The 23,356-nt window shown below is 35.3% G+C and overlaps 1 protein-coding gene across 2 annotated transcripts in view; it reads left to right on the forward strand.

Moving 5' to 3' along the window:
* LOC108975146 (protein sarah) overlaps window positions 1-23,356 on the forward strand; it is a 55,891-nt gene that overhangs the window by 19,242 nt on the left and 13,293 nt on the right. For both annotated transcript variants that reach the window (XM_018943454.1, XM_018943453.1), the window contains exon 2: window positions 10,887-10,927. The gene's annotated coding sequence lies outside the window, so the exon portion shown is untranslated. The remainder of the gene's footprint in view (window positions 1-10,886; window positions 10,928-23,356) is intronic.

Here is a 23,356-nt window from a genome sequence, read left to right on the forward strand (position 1 = left end):
TTTTGTTTATATTTTTTATGTAACATGCTGGTTTTAGTTACAAACTTTATATGAAGAGACGATGGAGATGTTGTATAAAGGGGTTATCATAGTTGCTTCATTAATAAGTTGGATAAAATTGAGATTTCAATGAACATAAAGCGTACCAAATATAAAAAATCCGATATTTTGACGGTAGAATTTTCGATTGTAAACTTCTCCTTTATTGAAGTATTGGCATTTGGTGTTTTTTAAATTCAACCATCTTCCTCCCGATCTCAATGTGACCGAAAATATCATTTTTCTTTTCAGTTTCGTTATTTGTTTAACCTTTTTCAATGCGTTTCATACTCTAGTTTTTGTTTTGCTTTCAAAACTTAGCGACCCTATTCTAATAATTTTCTTGGTTTTCATGTCTAAAAAACCCCCGTAAAATATTCCCCCACAAAATATTTCCTTATACAAACATAAAATTAGCTCCAACTGCATATTTATCTACGCAAAAACTGTCACAAAATATGCGCTTCTCTTTTTTAGAAACCTTAGGAAAATTAGCTCACGTGGGTTCATAAAGCAAATGCTCTTTTTTTTGGCCCAAATTGCATTTTGACTTTGACTCTTACCTGTCTTGCAACATTTCACTCGATTTGTTTCGAAAATAATACTCCCACAAACAATTTCATGAGCTGGCTAACACGCTAAAGTAAGCAAAAGCTCAAGCTCAACCCATAATAGTAACGCTTTCAATGACGAGCGTCATTCATAGTTTCACCAGTGCGTATGAGTGACTTTTTATTGAGACTCACATAGCCGGCACAGCTAGCACACTGCACCACCAGCTTCATTCAATACAGTGTATACAGTATATACATGTATGTATATATACATATATAAATATATATGTTAGTATGTGTGTGTGCGTGTGCGTGGCCGCATCGATGAATGAACGACTAAACACAGCAAGCAGGTGAGTGGACGCCAGCCAGCAGGTTGCGTGTAGGTTTGCAGTAGCAGCAAAAATAAAAATTTCTTTGCACCTACACACGTGCCACATTTGTCATTCATGTCAAGAACACCTAGCCGCCGCTTCTACACCCGACTGCTTAATTTTTGCTGCATATTAAAGCACGCACACACACACATCCATCTCTTTATTTATTGATTTCACGAATGTGTCGTCATTATGTTTAGTTTCGTTTTGTTTCGCATGCAATTCGTTTATTGTTGGTGGTAAATTTAGTTTGAAACACATACACACACATACACTGACAAAAGGGGACATTGCAGCTCAGCAAATAGAACGCGCAAGCTATCACACACCCATACAAGTGTTTATTTCAGCATTGCTTTGCTTTTGTTGCACGTTCATGTGGCAGTGGCACGTTGTTTCACTTGCAACCGCCATCCAAGCCGCTCTCTGCTTTGGCGCCACTTCCATTTGCGTCATATGAAAATTCTTACCACGTTCTCAATTCGTTTGCATTCTTCATTTCGACGCTTTCGTACACGTTTCCTATGTTTGTGGCGTTGTTTGACAGCAATCGATGAATAAAACTCATTACATTTAGTTATTTCTGCGCAAATATATGCCACACACACTCCCATATGCATATGCATATACACATATATAGATGACGGTACACACATACATATGCACATATGCATATGCATAAAATCAGGTGCATTTGTGTCAGTTGGCATGTTGCTGCATATTTGATGTGATTTTCTTTGAATTTATCAAAATCCTTGCAGCTGCTACTAGTCGCTGGTGATTGCTTATTTGTTTGCTTATATAAATTTGCATAATATTTTTGGGTTTTGCATGAATTCAATCGCATGCTTACAACAATATATTGTATAGCAAATGAATCGCATATCGAAAGTGCATTGAAAAGCGAACGAGAAGTGCTACAAGTGTGATTTGTTTCAGTAATTTCGAAATTGAGAGTGTTTTTTAGAGGCGCATACTTCTTATACTCTCGCAACAAGTTGCTACAGAGTATACATTGTTTTCCTACTACCATGATGTCAGCAAACGTATTGTTACTAACTACAGGGTGGCTGATGAAAGTCGCTACCAAAAAAAAAAAATAAAAAAAAAATTAAATAGCTTTTTTTCTATTTAATGAATCTGGTTAATTTTTCTTTTGTTTTGCAGATTGACTTTTAAATTTAACAAAAATGGATAACTCTGACACTGAAACAAGAATTTGGATTGTCCGCCGCTATCAAGCAATGGAGTCATTTCAATTCCATTATTTTTAAAACTAATTAACCTATATTTAATAAAATTGAATGAGCTTTAATATGAATAAAAGAAAAATGAATTCCATACACTGAAAAAAAAAAAATTATTTGAGTTTCTTAATGTAGCAAAATTCATGAGTCTTGGATTTATGCTTACGACCCGATCAATAAGCCGAATATCGTGACAAAGGTGACCTGAAGCCGAAAAAAACCATGCAAAACAGGTCGGAATTATCTCTTCATGGAAACCCTAAAGCTTCAAGGAAGTGGAACTAGCTACTACCATAAATATAATATCATACCAAGTAACTTGGAGCAATTTTGAACAGCAAACTCACGTGGAAACTTAATGTGGAGGAGAGGGTGAAATCAGGGTCCTCCACATGGGGCGTTATGAACTTTGATTAACAGCGGTAGTCAAGCCAATTTTCTGTACTGTGCTCTGGTGTGATGAACCGCTGCCATATACAGGAAACAGTTGGACGAATACAGCAGCTTCAGCGTCCGCACTTTGCAAAACTTACTCAACCTGCCACCAATAGACATTGTAGTGGAAAGCTCGGCAGAAAAATCAGCTGCAAGATGGGTGATAGGTTTGAATTTCCAGAAGAACCTTTAGATATAGCTTGATATGTTAGGGGTCGGTGGATAAAATAGACCACATACCCTAACCCTTTATCTGCGAGAGAAAGTTTGAAGTCACGCTAAAAGAGAGCAGGTGGCGCAGGGGCGCCGACCCAAAAGCGGATATCACAATAAACTGGCGTACTGAACTGTCCAAGTAGCATTTCGACCGCTCGATGGGTGAGGGACTAGTTAATAGTATATTTTTCACTTACAAGTTTCTGCTGAGACTACTTACTACTACTGATACTAATGTAGGAAGTCATCATGTTTCATTTACTGGATTTGGGAGTCTGTAGAATCACTCTCTGACTGCAAATAACGTCAGTTTGTAAATTTATGCTCTCATTAAGACAGAAATATACCTAACGCTTATGAGGACTTGTTTTTGAAATTGATTTTTTCGAAGCGGTAAAAATATAGTTGAATCTCTAATTCTACAATTCCTTTACCTCTTGAATTTCATATCTCTGCAGAGTGCTAATCAAACTCTATTCCCGTTTATGTACAAATATCCAAAGTATCCTAAATTATTAGTAACTGCTTAATATGTAGAGAAAAAGAGAAAAATGGGAAAGTTATTCCAAAATCATTTGCGATGACCTCTGTTAAAGAAGTGAATTCATAAATTTCTTCTGTAAATCAACCTTCACAGCAACTCACTTCCTGGAACATATGTTTTGTCGTACCATAGGTTCATCGTTGCCATCGATGCGTTGTGAAGTTTATTTGTTGACAACAGCTGATTGAAAAAAAGAATCAAATAATACAATCGAATTGCAGCAATTCTGTAAATCCTCTTTATTATTATTTTATTGCTATTATATGGACACACAGGCAACAGTTGCCTTGATATTCCTGCGCACAGGATGTGGCAGCATTGAGGCGTAATAAGGATGCATACAGCCACTGCTTGTAGTCACTGCCTTGTACATTCTTATATCCTACTTATGCAGCTGCTCTACAAGAGATGATTTTATTTTCATTTATTTTATTTCACTGAACTCTCAAGTCAACGGTACACACACATCCTTTCGAAATATTGACATAGGAGAGTTTGACGTTCACGGATAAAACCTTTATTATAATGCATTTAAATTAATTTATATACGTACTTGCAGTAACGCTGCAAACAAGTGGCTTACAGTTGTGGAGTTTTGTTTTAGTAGAGGGCACGTGCCCACATCCTTAAGGATACGGAAGCAATACAAGAGCAAACAAAGGGAAAGCGCAAGTTTGCTTTAAGGCTGTATATTGATAGATGCGAGTGCTTCTGCTGTTGGTGGTAGCACTGAAGGTATTGGAGACTTCTCTTTGAAAAAGAAAATTTCTTTAGGCATCAATTTTAGACTCTTTCCAAATTAAATAAAAGTATTTATAATAACGTCTTAATGAATTTATTTTAAAAATGTGTTGTAAGTACATATATTTTTTAATATTATCTGCTGTAAGTTCGAAAGAAATGTAAATCAAGCAAATTATGATAATTTTACTCAGTTTTTGAGTTTTTGTGACAAAATTACTCGTTACAAGGTTTCCACATTATTAAAAAAATCTCGAATATTGGAAAACATAAAATAATATGCTAAAAGAGAAATGTTAAAAGAAAAGTTTTATAGAAAAAAATATATTTTTTGGGGTTGCCACCTTAATATTAAAAATTTTGTTGAACATTTCCAAACTGTAATCAAAAATTTGAAAATGTTCATTTAATGACAAATTGTAAAAAGAAAAGTTGTTTATAAATAAAATAATTGAGCTTCTTTATAAAATTTTTTTATTAAATATAATATATTCTGTATGAAATTTTTTCTTAACGTTATTAATATTGATTGTTTTTTTGAAACAAGTATAAAATAAGCAAAAAAAAATGTTTATAGAAAATTCCCGTGACGATAATATTGCTTACTGGTTTTTCACACAATTAAAAAAAATTTTGAAAAAATTCTAAACATAAAATAAAATTCTATATTTAATATCTCAAAGCCAAGCTAAAGAAAGCTTTGCACGAAAACAATTATTTTGGTGCGCTGCCACGTAATATTGAGTAAAAAGTCTTTAAAAGATAAATAAATGTTTGGTTTGAAGTTGCCACCCTCTTTTATTTCTAAATATGTAGATTGTGAAATCAAAAAAAAAATTGTAATAAAAGTCTGAAATAGACGGTAGTTCAAAAAGTTCCAAAACAAAAAGGTGGCTTTTTGGCGTTGCCACCTTGAAATTATTATTTTTTGTTTGTTGAGTAAAAATTTTTAAAAGTTAAATAATGACTTTGCTTGAAGTTGCCACACTTTTTTTATTTCTACATATGTATGTAGATTGTAAAATCAAAAAAATATATAAAATAGATCAATAAGAGTATAACATAAACGCTAATTCAAAAAGTAGTTCTACCAAAACGGGACTTTTTGGTGTTGAAATTATTATTATTATTTTTTTGTAAATTTTCACCGAACCTTACTTGCCAAAAAATAATAAGTAATAATTTTTCATCAAAAATCAAGAAAGAACTCAATTACATAATAAATATGTAAATACTTAACTTGAAGTTGCCATACTTTTTTATTTCTACATATGTATGTAGATTGTAAAATCAAAAAAATATGATAATAAATAATCCAATAAGAATATGACATAAATATTATTTCAAACTAATACAAAAACGTGACTTTTTGGCGTTGCCACCTTGAAATTATCATTTTTTTTTTGCAAATCTTCACAAACAGTTTCAGCTACTAAACCTGTAAAAAAATAATAAGTAATAACTATACATTTAAATTTTTGTTGTCACACTTTTTTTTTTAAATAATAATTAATAAGTTTTCATTAATATTCAAAAAAAAAAAAATATCGAATGAAATTAGAAAACAAACTAATTGTTATTTTAAAAGGGTTAAAGCCATAATCGGCATTTTCTCACCATATGCCTGCCAAAGTGGCTGCTGAAAGCAATGAAAAATCAAAAATGCATGACTGGACTGCAATATATTATGCATACAAGAGGAGATTGCAAAAGGCGCGTTCAAGCGAAAAGTTGAGTGCAAAATTAACTTTACACCAGCAAATGAAACAAGTCAACTTTTATATACAAGTATATGGTATATGCATATTTATGTGCGTATATATAAGATATAATTTAACATATACATATGCATAACTTTCAGCCTTAAATTGGGGATTTTCACGTCCCCATTCCGTGCATAAATACATATTTTTCTTTGTTGCTGAAAGCTTCCCATTGGCTTTGCCCTAACTCAATTACGCGCTGCGTTGCGCTGAACTTGAACGTGAAATGAAATTCTGCGTGTGGCTGGTGGCATGCGAAAATGTGAGCGCATTTTATCTCAAAATGCATTCATACACATACATGTACATATGTACATGACAGTAGTAATTGCCAGCATATTCACTGTTGCCATGACTAGGAATGCTGCGTACATGACTCGCCTCGTTGGTCAAACTCTTATCACGAAGTGTGGCGTACCGTGCAAGCGAGTGTGGATTACATAGTTGCCTTTTTGGTTGAAATATTTCCATGCATACATACATATAGTAGATCATATATTWGTCAAAAAAGTCTTGCGGTATTTTCGCTAGTTGGCGCTGAGAGTGCGTATTTCTAGTTTTATTCGTCGCATCGGGTCATGCTATAMCTTTTTGGAAAGCTAACACGTGTTTGATTGATTGTTGTTTCTTTTAAGTCGTTCATGAGTTATAGCGTCGCAAACATGGAGCAAAATAAAGAGAATATACAGCATATTTTACAGTACTACTACGACAAAGGCAAAAATGCATCTCAGGCCGCCAATAAAATTTGTGCAKTTTATGGACCCGATATAGTTTCCATTTCCACCGCACAACGATGGTTTCAACGTTTTCGTTCTGGTGTAGAGGTGGTCGAAGATGCGCCACGCTCCGGAAGGCCTGTCGTAGAAAATTGCGATAAAATCGCTGAATTGGTCGAAAGAGACCGGCATAGAGCAGCCGTAGCATCGGTCAAGAGCTGGGCATGAGTCATCAAAAAAAATTGTATGAACAATTGAAAATTCAATAAAAATAGCGCAAGACTTTTTTGACAATGTAATATATTATATACATGCCATATCTGCATATGCTTCCACAATGCCGCTTGTGCAAACGAACCACTGTGGTTCGTGGAAATCAGCTGGTGAAAAAATTACATTCAAATTTCTTGCAGAATAATAACTTTGCTGCCTTTTCAAATTTAAATATTTGAATTGTATTCGCTTCGCGGAAATCCACTAGTTTGAAACTCGTGAGAATTACGTACATTTGGTTCATCATTTTAGTTTATTATTCCGCCAAATCTAATATAACCGTCAACTTAAGCACAACTAAAATTAATGACTTAGCATTCCTCCGCACGAATTTTTGCAACCATAGCCTTGTAAAAAATTAAAAAAAAAAATACAAGAGACAATTTCGTTTGTATCGCAACAATATATAAGAGCTTCCTTGCAAGAATTTGATTTTGATCAGTCAGTTTTCATGACAGCTATTGGCTATAATGACTAGATCTGAACAATTTCTTCGGAGATTGCACCGTGGCCTTTAACGGTTCCGCCAAATGAGCAGCTTCTTGGGGAGAAAAGAATTTCACTTTGATATCTCAGAAACATACGGATTAATTCGCGCAATATTAATTATGAAAGTTCATTATCTAAAATGACACTCAAATTACTTTTAACTTTTTACAGGGCTAGGTTAATAAGCTATTTTCGAATATCTGTTTGGCCTTGCTGAGAAGCTTCTTTATGACCACAAAACAGTGGCAATCCTTGGCGTTTTAAATTACACAATTTTGTATAAACAATACTCTCAGAGTTTCTTAAACCCCATATATGTTATAATAAAAAAAAAAAAAAAAATTCAAATTAAACTCATAATTTCTTAAACCCTATATAAACACAGAATTGTATATATAGTACGGCGTTACAAATGTTTTATAATAAAAGAAAAAAATATTAAAATTAAACTACAAGTTTCTTAAACACCATTTAAACACAGAATTTTAAACTCGCCTCAAATTTTATACGGTGATACAAATGCAATACAATGCAAAAAATTAAATTCAGAGTTTCCTAAACACCACTTAAGCATACATTCTTAAACTTCTTTTAAATCCTAAAAAAGTTCAAATTAAACTCTAGTTTCTTAAACACCACTTAAACACACAGTCTTCTTCTTCTTTTAAATCCTCAAAAAGTTCAAATTAAACTCAGAGTTTCTTAAACTCTATATAAACACAGAATCTTAAATTCATTTTAAATGCTATAATTCGGTAGATAGGGGGATGCAAGTGTGTTATAATGAAAGAAAATTTCATATTAAACTCCGAGTTTCTGAAACTCTATATAAACACAAAGTGTTAAACTCGCTTCAAATCCTAAAACTTGATATCTACGGTGATGTAAGTGAGTTATAATGAAAAAAAAAAATTTAATTAAACTCCGAGTTTCTTAAACACCACCTAAACACAGAATCTTAAACTCCATTTAAGTCCTACAAGTTGGTAAAAAAGGTGAGGCAAATGTCTGAAAATGGAAAAAAAATCAAACTTAAATACCGAGTTTCTTAAACATCACATAAACTTGGTATACTAAACTCGAAATTGCAATGCACTTTCTGCTTATGCATTTTGGAAATAGTTACAGCTGCATGTATGGTATAAATACATCATTAAGCTCGCATGGCTTACGGAAAAGTTCAGATGTCAAGCTTTTTTTGCAACGTCCACGCATTAATTACACCGGCACTAAATAGAACAGAGAGTTGATGTGGAAGTATATCACAAAATATTACTGACAATTAAAATATGTATATTTATTGTTGCAATGCAGCAGAGCTTTCAAACCTTCCGCAATATATACATACAAACATGTAACGGAACTTTAATAATTAAAGCGTATTTTAGCGGCTGGCGGCCCGCCTTTCGCTGCACCGTTAACAATAGCAATTTCAATTCTTACGCGTGTGTGCATGGAAATGCAATTATCCATAGAGGTGAAGATCTCTGCGTCGGTCTGTGCAATGTAACCAACCATTAGGGCGGAAGACAGCGCTTGCTGGCCACACACTAACACACTTAACGCTAGTACACTCTGCGGTCCACTCAGTCAACCAATTCAAGTGCGCATGCTCTGGTGGACACTTGATAAGTGCACTACTGTAGTGATTGTGTGATTGTGTGGGATCGGCGTGTTGTTTTGTTGCGGCTTCGGCAACTACTGCCATTTATGGGTTTCAGCAGAGACTCGCAGTAATGACACCAACCCATACACTTCGAGTTCTTCACTGCCTGCTTGTAAATTTCACTAGTCACTTGTGTGTGTGTGTGTTTGTATGTAGGTGCTGCTGGTGTTTCTATGGCAAAATGCGGGGGTTGTGCACTCTGTTCGGACATGCAATTTGCACTAATTAGACCAATTAGAGCTGCATTTGTGGCGCATCAAGAAGAAAACAAAGCACCCGACACACAACTGCACGCACACAATTGCCGACTTACTTCAATTGCTGCGTGGCAAACAATTCGAGTGCAAAGTTACATTTTTGGATTTTAGTGGCAAATACAAGAGTTGTACAGTTGAGTGCTAGTGAGTTTTTCCAAATGTCACGTATACGCACTGGTGATTTTTTTTGTTTAAATGAGCAGTGGCAATGGAAATAAGAAAATAAAATTTACATACTTTAACAAAGTTGTTTGTTGAGTTTTGTAGAATTTTTGTTATTTTTAGGTTTCGTTAATCTTCCTTTTAGAGCAAGAAGTTCACAAAACTCTCCTAAACCCACGTACTCATTTATGAGGTAAAATTTGTTTACCAACTTGCGCTAATGATGCAAAGCTAAGTTTTTATAAATACCATCAACATTACTTAAAAAGAGCCAAATTGAAGGAAGGGAAGCCAGCAAGCTGTAAACGTATTCACTGTCCGTGATTTTTGTCGTCCAGTTTGTATGGCAGCTATATGCTATAGTGGTCCGATCTGAACAATTTCTTCGGAGATTGCACCGTTGCCATGGATAATAATACATGCCTGATTTCGCTAAAATATTTTATCAAATGAAAAAGTTTTCCATACAAGCACCTGATACCGATCTTTCAGTTTGTATGGCAGCTATATGGTATAGTGGTCCGATCTGAACAATTTCATCGGAGATTGCAGCGTTGCCATGGATAATAATACATGCCGAATTTCGTGGTCTTATCAAATGTTATAGTGGTTCGATTTGAACAATTTCAACAGATATTGCAGCGTTGCCTTGTACAAAAATGCATGCCAAATTTCGTGAAGATATATTCTCAAATTAAAAAGCATTCCATACATATGTATCTCGTAAAGATTGAAAATGTATTTCGCCACAAAATATCTTATGTCAAGTGTCTTAAGCACATTCATAATCTTTGCTACATATTTTATATACCTTAGACCATACAAATGTGTGTACAATACATATTTATATTTAAAAAAAACTGTGTTTCTACTTCATTACTAGCTTCGTAACCTTTAAGTTGTAGACTTTCATTTCAACCCTGCAAAGACACATATCGACGCACACACAAATCAAATATAGGTGTATTAAATTGTTTATTTTCTCTATGCATTTGTGTCTGTGGGTTTGTGTTTATGTTTGCTTCTGTGTAGGCGTTTGCCCGCCTATGCAAGGTGTATTTATGTGTTTGTTGTGTGGGCATGTCTCAGTTTGTGGTTGTCACGTTTTATGCAAACTAAAGAGCGTTTTCCTTTGAGTCGTCTAACCCAGACTAGCACAATATTATTGTGCAATACAAACAATCAATATTTTTAAGACAATTGCTTCACTGGGAATGGCTTTAATGTTCTTGCAACACATTATTATTTTTTTTGCATTTTTCCGCTGCCAGTGTTTCTTCTTATTCATTCCACCTTTTTGTGTCTTTTGTCAAGCGATTAGTTTCCTTCTGGGCAATTTATTGCAATTTTTTTATGTGAAAGTTATTATTAACGAATTATTTATATTATTCTTTTTACTTTCAGTTAAATTGTGAACTGTGCTGTGGCAGGAAGCATATTAGGCTGTAAGTATTCTTTATTTACTTGTAGTACTTTATTATTGTTTCCCTCTTTTCATGCAAGTAGTTATAGAGATACTAAATTTATGCTTAAGAAATAGCTATCCATAGTTACTGAGAATCTGAAACTGCCTTAGAATCAGTTTACAAATTATTACCCAAATATAATCTTAAACTGTTTGATTAGTTTTGAGTTAGTGTTCTTACAAAGCAACTTTCCTATGATGACAGAGTGTTCGACCATTTTGCGTTGAAACCATACGTTTTTCGTATCGATCTGAGAGAAAGATGTGGGGTGCTTTGTGCCATAATTTCGAGCATAACACCTTTTAAGGCGAAAGGTAATAGCCTATCTAGATGATATTGCTTTCATGGTTAAAGGAAAATTCCGAATTTAACCTGTCGAAAGGTAACTTGGTACTCATCCTTGATGGAAAGCTTTCATAGAAGCGTAATGCTAAGGAGAGAAAAAGAAAGACATTGATTGCCTTATATATTTGTAAAAGAGTTAATGGAAAGTGATAGATAGATAGATAATGCAGTAATGCATCGCGACCTAGGGTCTATTGTGCCCTCTCCTATATCACATGTCCTCTCAGAGTTCCAGCAGCCTGAATAGTTCCAGGAGTTTGCCAGGCGCTACTGAGGTGATGTGATGTAGGTGGAAGAGGAATCTTCCGTCCGGAGCTTTCAATCAACTTTTGTTTCAGATTGCCAGACTACTGTAGTGCCCTTCAAGCTAAAACGGTCGTCATGAAGACAGCAGCACATGTACTTCTCTGAGCTGTTATCAAGGCCTCGAGTTCGATGACACTGAACTTAAAGCACTTCAAAAAATATAAGACCTCACTGGCAGTAGTATCCAACTACGTCCATATTAAACTTGTCTGGGTACCTGGCCACTGTGGAATCGTCGGAAATTGTAAAGCCGATGAGAAAAGGCGCCCGCTCAGCAAACGTCGGTCTGCAGCCTACACTTATGTTTTTGCAAAAGCATTCTGGCCCCGAGTGGAACGTAAAAGGTCCATTGAATTTCTAGTTCGTAGCAAGTCTCACATCGCCTCAATGATAGACGTGGTAAATGGACACAGTTTCATTGATACTCATGCGCGGAGGCTAAAGATTTTGGAGGTCACAACTTGTCAAAGTTGCAATGCGGAAGGTGAAGTGGAAACATCTAGACGCTTTCTCCTCCACTATCCACCTTTCGCCAGAATTATCTCCGATGCCATACATTCTCCGAATGCGCCGAATTGGCTGTAGTGGAACACGAGAAATCAGCCTATTTACCTAATCTAACCTAAACTATACCAAATTTTCCGACAATATTACAAGTGTTTTTCGAACAGTATTAATGTCGGTTTACATTAAGAGCTATTTTTCAATTTTATTATTTTTAAATATTATTATTTGGCTCAAGAGTTGCCACCTATGTATCTGTAAATAAAATTTAACTCAATAGCTAAGTGATAGGTTATTTTTACCGGCCCTTATTTACAAAGAATTATGCCAAAATATATTAACAGAGTTGCCACATATCTATAAATAAAATTGAATTCCACAGATAAATTTAGATAAAAAATATTTATTTTTACTGACAGATATTAAAAATAATTATCCCAAAAATAATATGAATAGAGTTGCCACCTATCTATAAATAAAAAATAACTAAATAGGTAAATGATATATTATTTTTACCGACCCTTATTTACAAATAATTATGCCAAAACTAATATGAACAGAGTTGCCACCATGTCAAAAAATACAAATTGACCTCAACTGTATCTTTTTGAAATCATGGTTAAGTGTCGAACAGAGACTTTATTAAGAAGTGAAGCTAGAGTCAAAGCTTATCAACTTTGTTAATGCCAATTGTGCACACTTTTTCAAAAATCTGCAAAAACCTAAATCTTTTTGAATCCCTCTTTAATTTTTGTAGTGGAACATAATTTATGCACATGTCGTATGACGTATTAATCAGAGAGATTTGTGGCGCTTTGTTGCTCAGATGTTCACCAGAACCATGAAATTCCCGACTTCTCCATGTTAAAGTCAGTTTTAGAATTGAATAATATTTTCCCCATGAGAAGTGGTGCATATAATACAGTTTCGCTTATAGTTTGCAAACTTTTCCAAAACTTTGATATTTTGAAATTTTTTTTTTAGCAACTTTGCTGTTTGCGCCAAACTCTTCTAGGAAATATTGCGTCCCCAGCTGAAGTTTCTATATTTAGAGATACTGCGCTCATATATACATACATACACATATGTGTATATCTACTTTGTAGCCATTTAACCACTAACGGCGTATTTCATTGCCACACTTTTATGTAACCCACTGAGAACACTCATAATCCAATAATCACCAGCCGCAGCGGTGGCGCTCATAACCGCTTATGCCACTGCAATAGGGGAAAGAGCGCGAGAACAAAATTAAAAGAACAATAATGGACATAAAACCACAAGCAAACAGCATCAGTAGCTAGGAGATAAGCCACAGCAGCTTGCCGCGCAAAATTAACGTTTTTATTTTTATCATCACTAACCCACCAATGCACACACATACACTTACTCACATACAAAGGCAAACAGTGTTAGGCATTTCTACGGTTATAACTGTATATAAAGTAGTTAGCGTTTAGCAGATACTTATTTGCGGCGAACTTCCACCGCAACACAACTTTACTGCAACTTTTGTTTCTGCGTTTGACTTCGCTTTGGTCGGTAACCAACAACAAGCACCACTCAAGTACGTACTCAGCAATTGGCAAGCGAAATGCAATCGTTAAAGCTTCACGGCCGCAAGCTGTCGGCTGTGGATGCTTTATTGAACGGCCTTAAATGTTGCGGTTTCTTGCGGTGACAACAACAACTCGAAAACAACAAGTGTGTGGCGTAATAAAGGTTTTGGCGTTGCATAAGTATGTGTATGTATCTGCGCATACGATTGTCGCACTTTCATGCAGCTGCTGCGTTGCTTCGTTGTCTGTGACGTAAATTCCAATAACGGTACGTTATCCGATGCCATTTGCTACCTTTGGACATTACGTTACGCCTCAGTGGGCCGGAGCAGCAGTCTTTCGCTGTGCATTTACTTTTCTACGACACGCCTACGAACTCAAGGCCAAAAATTTGCACATTACTCTCATTACTCTTTCTATTTAGCCTTCAAGTTTTCAATTTTTTGGCGTTTTATTTCGAGTTTTTCTTAAGCACTCAAATGCAGACATACGCACTGCTTTTTACGTATATTAGGGGTGTTCTTAAACCAAAAAAACATGTTGAAAACTCTAAAAATATCAATAATAAAATTTTGAGATCTGTTGTCGTGACCAGCAATCACTAAGCTGATGATTTCTATATACATTAGGGTGGGCCACAAAAAAATAAATAAAATTTTGTAACAAATTTTGAGATCTGTTGTCGTGACCAACAATCACTAAATTGATAACTTTTATGAACATACATTAGGGTGGGTCTTAAATACTATATTGTTGATTTTTTAGCGAAAAGTATAGCATTTAAATTTTAGTTAAAATGAAACAAATATTATTTTTCGTGAACACTATGACAAGAATGTTTTTTATTGTAGCGGGCAAAAAAATTACTACATAGTGTGAGAAGGTTTCCAATGTACTTGGAGTACAAGGTTAACGATTCTAATCGTTGTTAAAAACCCAGTTCGTCGGCTCTCGAGCTATATATCAGGACGTAAATTAATGTTGCAACACAATTCGAATTAAAAAAAGCGGCTAGTCGAATCCGCCAGGGCACGATTTTTTCCAATAAAGTTTTTTTTATCTGGATGAAAATTAGTTAGTTTTTTTACAGTAGACACAGTAGTCGGGATGGATCTTAGTCCTTATATTCTATTTAGACAAAAAATTGTTCTTTTGTTGTACTATTTCGGCATAAATTAGAATTTTTTTTTTACCTCCTAGTACCTCCTTAATATGCATCACCTTCATTTCATCTCATGGCCTACTTGGTCAGCCTCTTTATCTTGCACATATGTTTATAGACATTACTTTCCCTGCTGATCTGTCTGCAATTTGTTACAGACATATAAATGAAGTAATCAGTGGGTTTTTACACATGCGACAGCTTTTCAGAAATCATTACATGAAAAATAGGTTGTTATGCACACAATAAATAAGTAGGCAGTCTCCGTTTTCCTTAGCCGAAATAAGAATGTGCATGTTGCTCATACGCACTGCTGACCATTTCGCTGCTAAGCCGTGCCGGACACGCCCACATGACCTAGAAATTTCAATTTAATTCGCTTATTATGGATTTACATTAATTTGCGCGTTAAGCTAATATTAAAGAAATTAAAAATTTTTTTATTTTTTTCATTTTTTATTTTTTTTTGTTGTTGTTTGGAAAGTTTACACGAAGCATTTTCGAGGTACATATGTATTAATGTATATTCGAAAGCATGTAAGCCGGCTTTAAACATAAAATTAATATGAATTAATTTACTAAAAGGTTGCTAGATGCTTATATTTATTTAGAAAAATAAAAATACTATGAAATCTGAATACATTTTTAAAAAAATAATCAACAAAGGTGGTAAGTAACTAATACACGCTGTAAGATGTTTGTTTTTTGATAGTATCTTTTTTCAGTTATCTTTTTTCTTTTTTTGAATACAAGTTGCTTAAAACTAAAAATAAGTTGCAAATGTTGTATGTATAAGGTACGGATTAAATTTTTTTTAATTTTTTCAAATGCCATATGAGGAGAGTTGCCATATCACCTAGTGATAAGACATTAAATCTGCTTTATGGCACGGACTGAGGGACCACTAATCTGATCTATATGTCTCGCCGACAGCTTTCCAGTTCTCAATGCTCTGACACATAAGTGTCGTAAAATTTTCCACCATAAAAATACTACCAAATGTAGTTTTAAGTTTTCCCTTGTACTTAAAAAGCGAGGGCAATAAAAGAATACATGCTCAGAGACTTCAAAGCACTGTGAATACGTCGGAACATTCGGACTAATGTAGTGTTTAGGTTAGGTAGAAATCCATATCCCCATAACGTCCATCAACAAATGGTTGTACGTAAACAGTCTGAGGGTAAACCGTCTTTTGAGTGAGGTTTGCTACCGCTGCCGCCATATTGTTAAGCTTTTGACTCTCTCTTTGCTTTGATAACTTGTATACCCGCTCGTATTCGTCACCGTGGATGTCAATGGGCATCATACATATTTTACGGAAAGCACTGATAACTCTTAGCGCCTGGATCCTTTATATAGCCTCATATAATAAAACTTTAGCCCCGGTGGTCATCTAGGTGTTTCGCCACTGTCACCACAATAAGATCGTATGCAATTAATTTAACGGCTTTTGGTTGGTGTTCCCTTGTGGTGCCATCATACATTACGTTCCATAGGAGGGAGGCGAGTCTTGCGGTACTCCACTCGAAATAGCATAGCTCTTGGGGTCTACGTCAGTATCAAATAACAGTCGCCTGTTTTCAAAATAACTCAAAATAATTCTCATAAGATACTGAAGAGCGCGTATGTCATATAAAGCCTTAATTATGTTCGCCCACTTTTCGGAATTGAAGGCATTTTTTACATACAGGGTGACCAGCGTGCAATACATTTTTGTTCCGTCTTTTCTTCGCTTGCCACTTACTGCGCATTTCGCAGTGTTACGCAGTATGTTACCTCACATACAAAGGTTATGTTGAAAATCACTAAAAGTACGTTAACCGACTAACAAAAAACGTCAGAAACACTAAATTTTACGGATAAAATAGCAGAAAGAAGCTGCATCCAGGTTTTTTTTTAATTTTAAATTGAAAATGGGCGTGGCGTCGCCCACTTATGGACCAAAGACCATATCTCAGGAACTACTCGACCGATTTCAATGAAATTCCGTATATAATATTTTCTTAACACCCTGATGACATGTACGAAATATGGGTGAAATCGGTTCACAACCACGCCTTCTTCCAATATAACGCTATTTTGAATTCCATCTGATGCCTTCTCTATATGATATATACATTAGGAACCAATGATGATAGCGGAATAAAACTTTACACAAATACGGTATTCGAGCTTAGGTATCCCTTGTGGAAAAATTGTCGTGATCGGACTATAACTTTTCAMGGTCCCTGATATCGAACACGAAGAACTCAGTGCCTAACCTAACCTAACCTAATTTTTCACCGAAAATATCGTAAATCAATACAGTTAAAATAAATCAAAATACAATTCAATACTCAAAGTACACAAATTGATCTAATCTAATTAATTTTACAGCAAAATAAATAAATATGTAAACGACGGATAATGAAATCTCGATTTTCACTTTATCATGCGAGAGTATAAAATGTTCGGTGACACCCGAACTTAACCCTTTCTTACTTATTGTGTTTGGTTTTAATTTTAAGGTCATGACTTCCTTTTGGTATGCCTAGTCCATACGCTTTGTTGCTTTTAATTTTTCCGGCTATGGCTAATATTTCTTCTTCACTAACCAGCAGTGGTGGCTCTACGACTTCGGTTCGTGGCTTAGCATAAGAAAATAAAGTTTCGACGACATTTCTAATAAAAGATGCACTTTGAGTTGTTGTGCGTTATTTTTGAATTTTGACATAGAGATTTTGTATGCTGTTCCCCAAAGGACTTCGTTTCATTCCTCACAACAATTATTTTTACTGCGGCCAATGGCTGACTTCAGTAGCTTTTTCAGAATTTCCTGAGTCCAGTCCTGAGACTGCTCGTATTTTCCTTTTATTGATTACATATATATATATTCATATGTAAGTAATAATACTTCCTCATATATTTCGTTCCAACGGCATTATATTGACATACAGACTCACTTCGATAAAAATATTTTATCTTCATACATATGTACATACTATGTAAGTAGTAAAACCGTTTCTCAGCCAAATCATCATTTCTGTGAAAGTTGCAATAAAATCTGTTAGAATAATGTGCAAACATCATGCTTAATTTCATCACGTTGATCATCTCAACACGATTATTGCCCTTTTCGCTGAACTCGCAGAGGTTGGGAAATTAAATTACTTAGGAATTGCACAATTCAAGGTCTGTCGGCTATAAAAATCAAGTGCTAATTGCGGCACAAACAAAATGAACAATTACTATAAATAATTAACACATTAGTCTCAATGCATCAGTCAGAACTTTGGTTAGACACATTTCATTGCAACAATAAATTTATTTACCAAATAATATATTTTGCACATTTGCTGGCCACAATCGCTCACATGCGCATGTGGTATATACATAAATTAATTTATTTACGGTACCGATCTTCAATTTTTCTAAAAGCCTACAAATAAAAGAGTTAGCTAGTTGATTTTACTCTAAGAGACTGCTCTCTATATTCAACCAGTTATACTGGTTATACTGCAGTTATACTGGTTATACTGCAGTTATACTGCAGATTTGAAAAATCAGTACGCATCATGACTCTGAAAACATCGCAGCACATGGACAAAAGACAATGAAACGTTGTTGGCAATATACAAGGCAATCGGCCGGCCGGTCGTTAACTAAGCCGCACTAATATGGTCGCCTTAATGCAGTGAAACGCACACGAGGAAGCAACAGACATGTCAGAACACTGCATTCGGCACTATAATGGGATACCTCTTCAACGAACATTAGCACAGTGTGGTCCGCATGCTCCCATTTAAGGAGCATAATGATCTTCTCTCCTAGCAGTTTCTGCTAGCTTGCTTTCGTAGAAATGAAAGGCGTACTTGAAGTTAAACCACCACAAGTTGCAGACGACGAGCTCGAGTTGCCGCGAAAATCGAGAGTGAGCCTTACTGTAGCAGGTTAAACTCTTTGCATGCCCAGCCATCTCCACACATCTGACACCCCTCTCTTTATGGTGCGACCCAGTCGAAACAGAATATTTTCTGGGCCTGCCGTTAGATGACCTCGATGATAACTTATCTGAACCTTACCATCCTAATCGAGACTAGATAACCTTTACAACAAAAACAACTGATCTTTCCTGAAAAGCGATATCCTTTAAATAACCTAGATTAGCTCAATTTTACAGCGCTTATAGAGAAGGTTTTAGGGAATAACAAAGACCCTAACAAATTAATCGTCAAAATGTTAAAAGCATTTCAAGCTTAAGGTTCCTTGATAAGTCTAAAAGTACATTGCCATCATGCCCACCTTGACTACATTCCAGAAAATTTCGGAGATGTGAGTGATTCGATTTTACCAAGGTATTAAGAGCATGAAGTGCAGATACCAGGGATCATTCAGTGTCCTAATGAAGGTAGACTACTGCTGGACGCTTCAGAGAGAGCTTAAAGTGTGATATCACACAATCTTGTTGGCCAATCGACCGTCCTAAAACGTGAAATTATCTGCTGAACGAAATGTTCTCTCACAAAGTCCTTTGATTGAAACGATGTGTGGCGTATTGACGATTACGTTCTCACTGGCATCATTTTTGAAGAAATATAGACAACTCGTTTTTGTTGTTCTTGAATCTCTTCAGGTTGCTCTTCGTCCCACTTGCGGCAATTGTGTTTGTTAACATAGCCAGCCAGAAATGGACCTCATCGCTGAACAAAATTTGGCTCAAAAACGTCGGATCTGCTGGGAATTTTTCAAGAGCCCATAGAGTGAAGCGAAGTCGCTAGGGAATTTCGAGCGGTTTCAGTTCCTGCACAAACTGTATTTTGTACGCTTTCAACTTAAAATCTACTTAAAATGTGCCAAGTCGTTCCATACGTTTGCTCGAATTGCTGCGCCGAATCGTTTCTTCACGTTTTGCGTGATTGGCTTTCACTCTGGTTTTCCCTCGTTATTTTTCCTGGAAAATGTTTCTTATGAAGTTAAGTAGGTGCCGTTCGAAAGTTTTGGCTACTCATTTTCTATTCCACAAGCATACATTACCAGTTAGTCATTTCCGAACTAAGTATATGTAGGCACTGTAGAGTAGAATGTACTGTGTGTTGAGTGTGGCTTCAGGTGGGGAAGCAAACAATGTAAAACTTTTTGAATGCAATCAGTCATACAGTATCTTCAGTTTTATGCTTGAATGAGACTTTAGCATGCGGCGATAGAGAAGAAAGGAATGGAGAATGCCTGAAATGTAACTATTAAGCAAGAGAAGACAATAAATATATATATATATATATATATATTTAATTAAATGCTTTACTAAACAGCGGGGAATATGCTTTTGATTATGCCCAGTACATTGCTCCAATGTTCCCATATTCCGATTATGTGTTGGAGCTTCGGCCCTTGTGCGCCTTTTTCATTCAAATATATTGAACTTTGTGTGGAAAACGCTTTTTGAGAGGAGTTCTTCTACATTACTTTAATATGAATGAAGAGCTTCAACCGAAATTCATCGTATTTTTGTAGACGTTCATGTTCTAGCTGAGGGAATGTGCCAGAAGAAGTTTGCACTATTTAGAAGTGGAGATTTTGGCTTGGAGGACTGTTATCGCGGTCCTCAAAAATGTTTGAAGAGCAGAAGCTCAAATCGAGGAAGATTATTTTCAAACAATAGAAGAGCTCACCGAATCAACCATCTACCATTTACGAGTATTTCGGTATGAGAAAGCTCTGTGCGATGTGAGTGCCGCACGATCTGGAAGCAGTGTTTGGAGATGTCCAGAGTTTTTATGTCGATATGTGACAATGAATGATGAAACAAGGCTCCATCATTTCACTCCGAAGTCTAATCGACAGTCATCCAAGTGGACCGCACACAAAGCAAGAACTATCAACAGCGGCAATTTCTACTGTGGGCAAAAAATAGTAAAACTTTTTAATTTAAATTTTGGTTTCGAAAAATTGGAGGGTCGCTTTTATCAGTCGTGAAGGGAACTTGATTCTTGATTATGATGTTAGGCCGGGGATTTTTCAATTGACCTGTTACATAATTTTCTACAATATCTACTTCAAAGTGCTTATATTTCTATTTCGAGCTTCTCATTTGAACACTATAAAAATTTATTTTTATTCTCATTAATTAATTCGACCATTAATAAAATATGTAAAAGATGAGCATATTGCAGCTGAATGAGTGAGTTATCTGCCAATCTATTTTGACAGAGCACTTTTAGAAGTAATCATTACATACTCGTATATGCCAGTCGTACAATATTAATTTCCATACGCAGTTTCTTTGTTTATCCTTCGTTACATAACCGTTATGCTACGTCGCCATGCATTTGATTCTGTGTTCGTATGTAATTTCCCGGCATATCAATCATTCTAAAAATAACAAATACGAAAAAGGGAGCAATTCATATATTACTGAAACTCATTCAGGGGAAAAACAATGGAATCAGTTATTACAAAACATTCCATACACGTGTATATTACAGCACAAAAAGAAAACAAAAAGAGCAGGAAAATAGAAACAATTGCTAAAGCACATTTGCCTGGCATGTTTTGAGTCACTCTCATCACTTTTGCTTTCGCTTTCGTTTCTGTGTGTCTTTGTGTTTTCTTTTCTACTACTATTCGGTTTATACAAGTATTCTTGACACTGGTGTGTCCGTAAACGCGACATATTATGGTCGTAAATAGAATGACGGCATATGACAGTTAGCCCACAAGTGTGGCGTGTGCGTTTAACCCAAATATTTATTGAGATACCTCACGTTTGTTGAAAAGGAGTAAATCATAACAAAACAAGTAAGGAAGCGCTAAATACGTTAGGCTTTACAAGACATTTGTCAAAGTATGCTAAACATATGTAAATGTCAAAGCCATGTGTTTACTTTGACAGCTGGTTTGACAGCTAACGCTCTAGGAAACTCTATCAGAACATCCATTTATAGTTCGAAAAATGTCATTCAAGAGAATATTTAGTATTAAAAATTAGCTCATAGAATTTCCTCAGCTGTTTGTAGACGGGTGAAACTCTCAGCTTAACTGTGTTTGCATTTGCGATCGAAGAAGCTGGAAAAGAAACAAACAAGGTTTTTAGATTATATTTTAAAATAGAATATTTGGAAATCAAGCGTTTAAAAATTGTGGGATAACAAATGAAAAATGTGTCATACTTTTTTTTTTTGAAATACTCATATTAAACGTATCACAATGAGTGAGGAATGGCTAAAGGGCCTGTAAAAATCGTTATTTTATAAGCATTTAGCTTGCCTTACTTTCTTCATGAACACAAAAGCAACCTCTATATATATATACATATGTACTTAAGTACTATATATGTATATATTTATATATATAAGTATTTAAGCACACATATACACGCAATCTAAGGTGAGAGCCAGGTAGCCACATGTCAACGAAACGAGCAGTCACCTCCGGGCCTTATTGTGGCGCTAACGGAAAATTAATTGAAAGATGCTATGCAAAGCAAAAAACGCAACATTGCCTGACTTGCAGCCGAGCGGGTAGCCAAACAATGGTTTAGCTGTAAGATATACGAAATGAATTAATGGAGGAAAAAGCCAGCGTACGACACGGCGTATAAGTGATTATGTCAAGTAAGCATCACAAGCTGTTGAATAAACTGCACAAGTTAGCGGTCAAGGCACACGCTTACACAATGCACGCACAGATGCGGAAAGCGAATTGCAGGGTAATGCATACATATACAATATGATACGAGTATTGCCACAAAATAGTTCCTGCCACAAAGTTATTGTTGCAAAATGTAAACCGTTAAAAGCATTTTGTTGGCCTTAACGCTGAAAGTTGACATATTTTGTGGCAAGTGAAAACCGATTGCTTTCATTGACAGTCATATGCATATATACACATGCGTATACATATATGTATGTATGTATGTATGTAATCTTATTGCGCTAAACGACAAATCATTGATCTTTCCCAAGGCCACTTTTGCTTTTGCAAGTGAAAGACTTGCCCTCTTATGTTGTTGTGTCGCGACTTTGAAAACTAGCATATTTTAGTTTGTTGTAAGCGTGATTGCTGCTTCGCATATAGAGGAAATTGGTTTATGCTACTGAGAGTGCTTCAGCTTAATTTTTCCCAGAAAATTAATTGTATTTCATGGTAGGGTAACAACAAACACTAAATGTTAGTAATTTGTGTAATCGTTATTGGATATATGAGCACATGTAAGTATGTCTGCGTTAGCCATTTTTTTCTACATTAATCTTCTTATCAGCTACTTGCCTCGTTTTATTTGTTCTTGGCATAATAAATTATCCTGCAAGTGTCTCTGGCGATTTGCTCACATAGCTGCCAAATGGAGAGATTGATGTGTATTTCGCATGTGATACTGTGTGGGAGAAAAATTTATGCGTCAAAAAAATTTCTTCCTTTATTTTTATGAAGACTAATTTAAAAAAATTTTTTTTTTTTTTTGAGAATAAACAAAAAAAGATGAAAAGAAAATAATAATTACAAATAATAAATAATATATTATAGTAGGGTTGATTCAAAATCGATTAATTTCACTTG

The sequence above is a fragment of the Bactrocera latifrons genome, unplaced genomic scaffold (genome assembly GCF_001853355.1).
Source record: "Bactrocera latifrons isolate USDA-ARS-PBARC rearing strain unplaced genomic scaffold, ASM185335v1 scaffold_62, whole genome shotgun sequence".
Lineage (NCBI taxonomy): Eukaryota > Metazoa > Arthropoda > Insecta > Diptera > Tephritidae > Bactrocera > Bactrocera latifrons.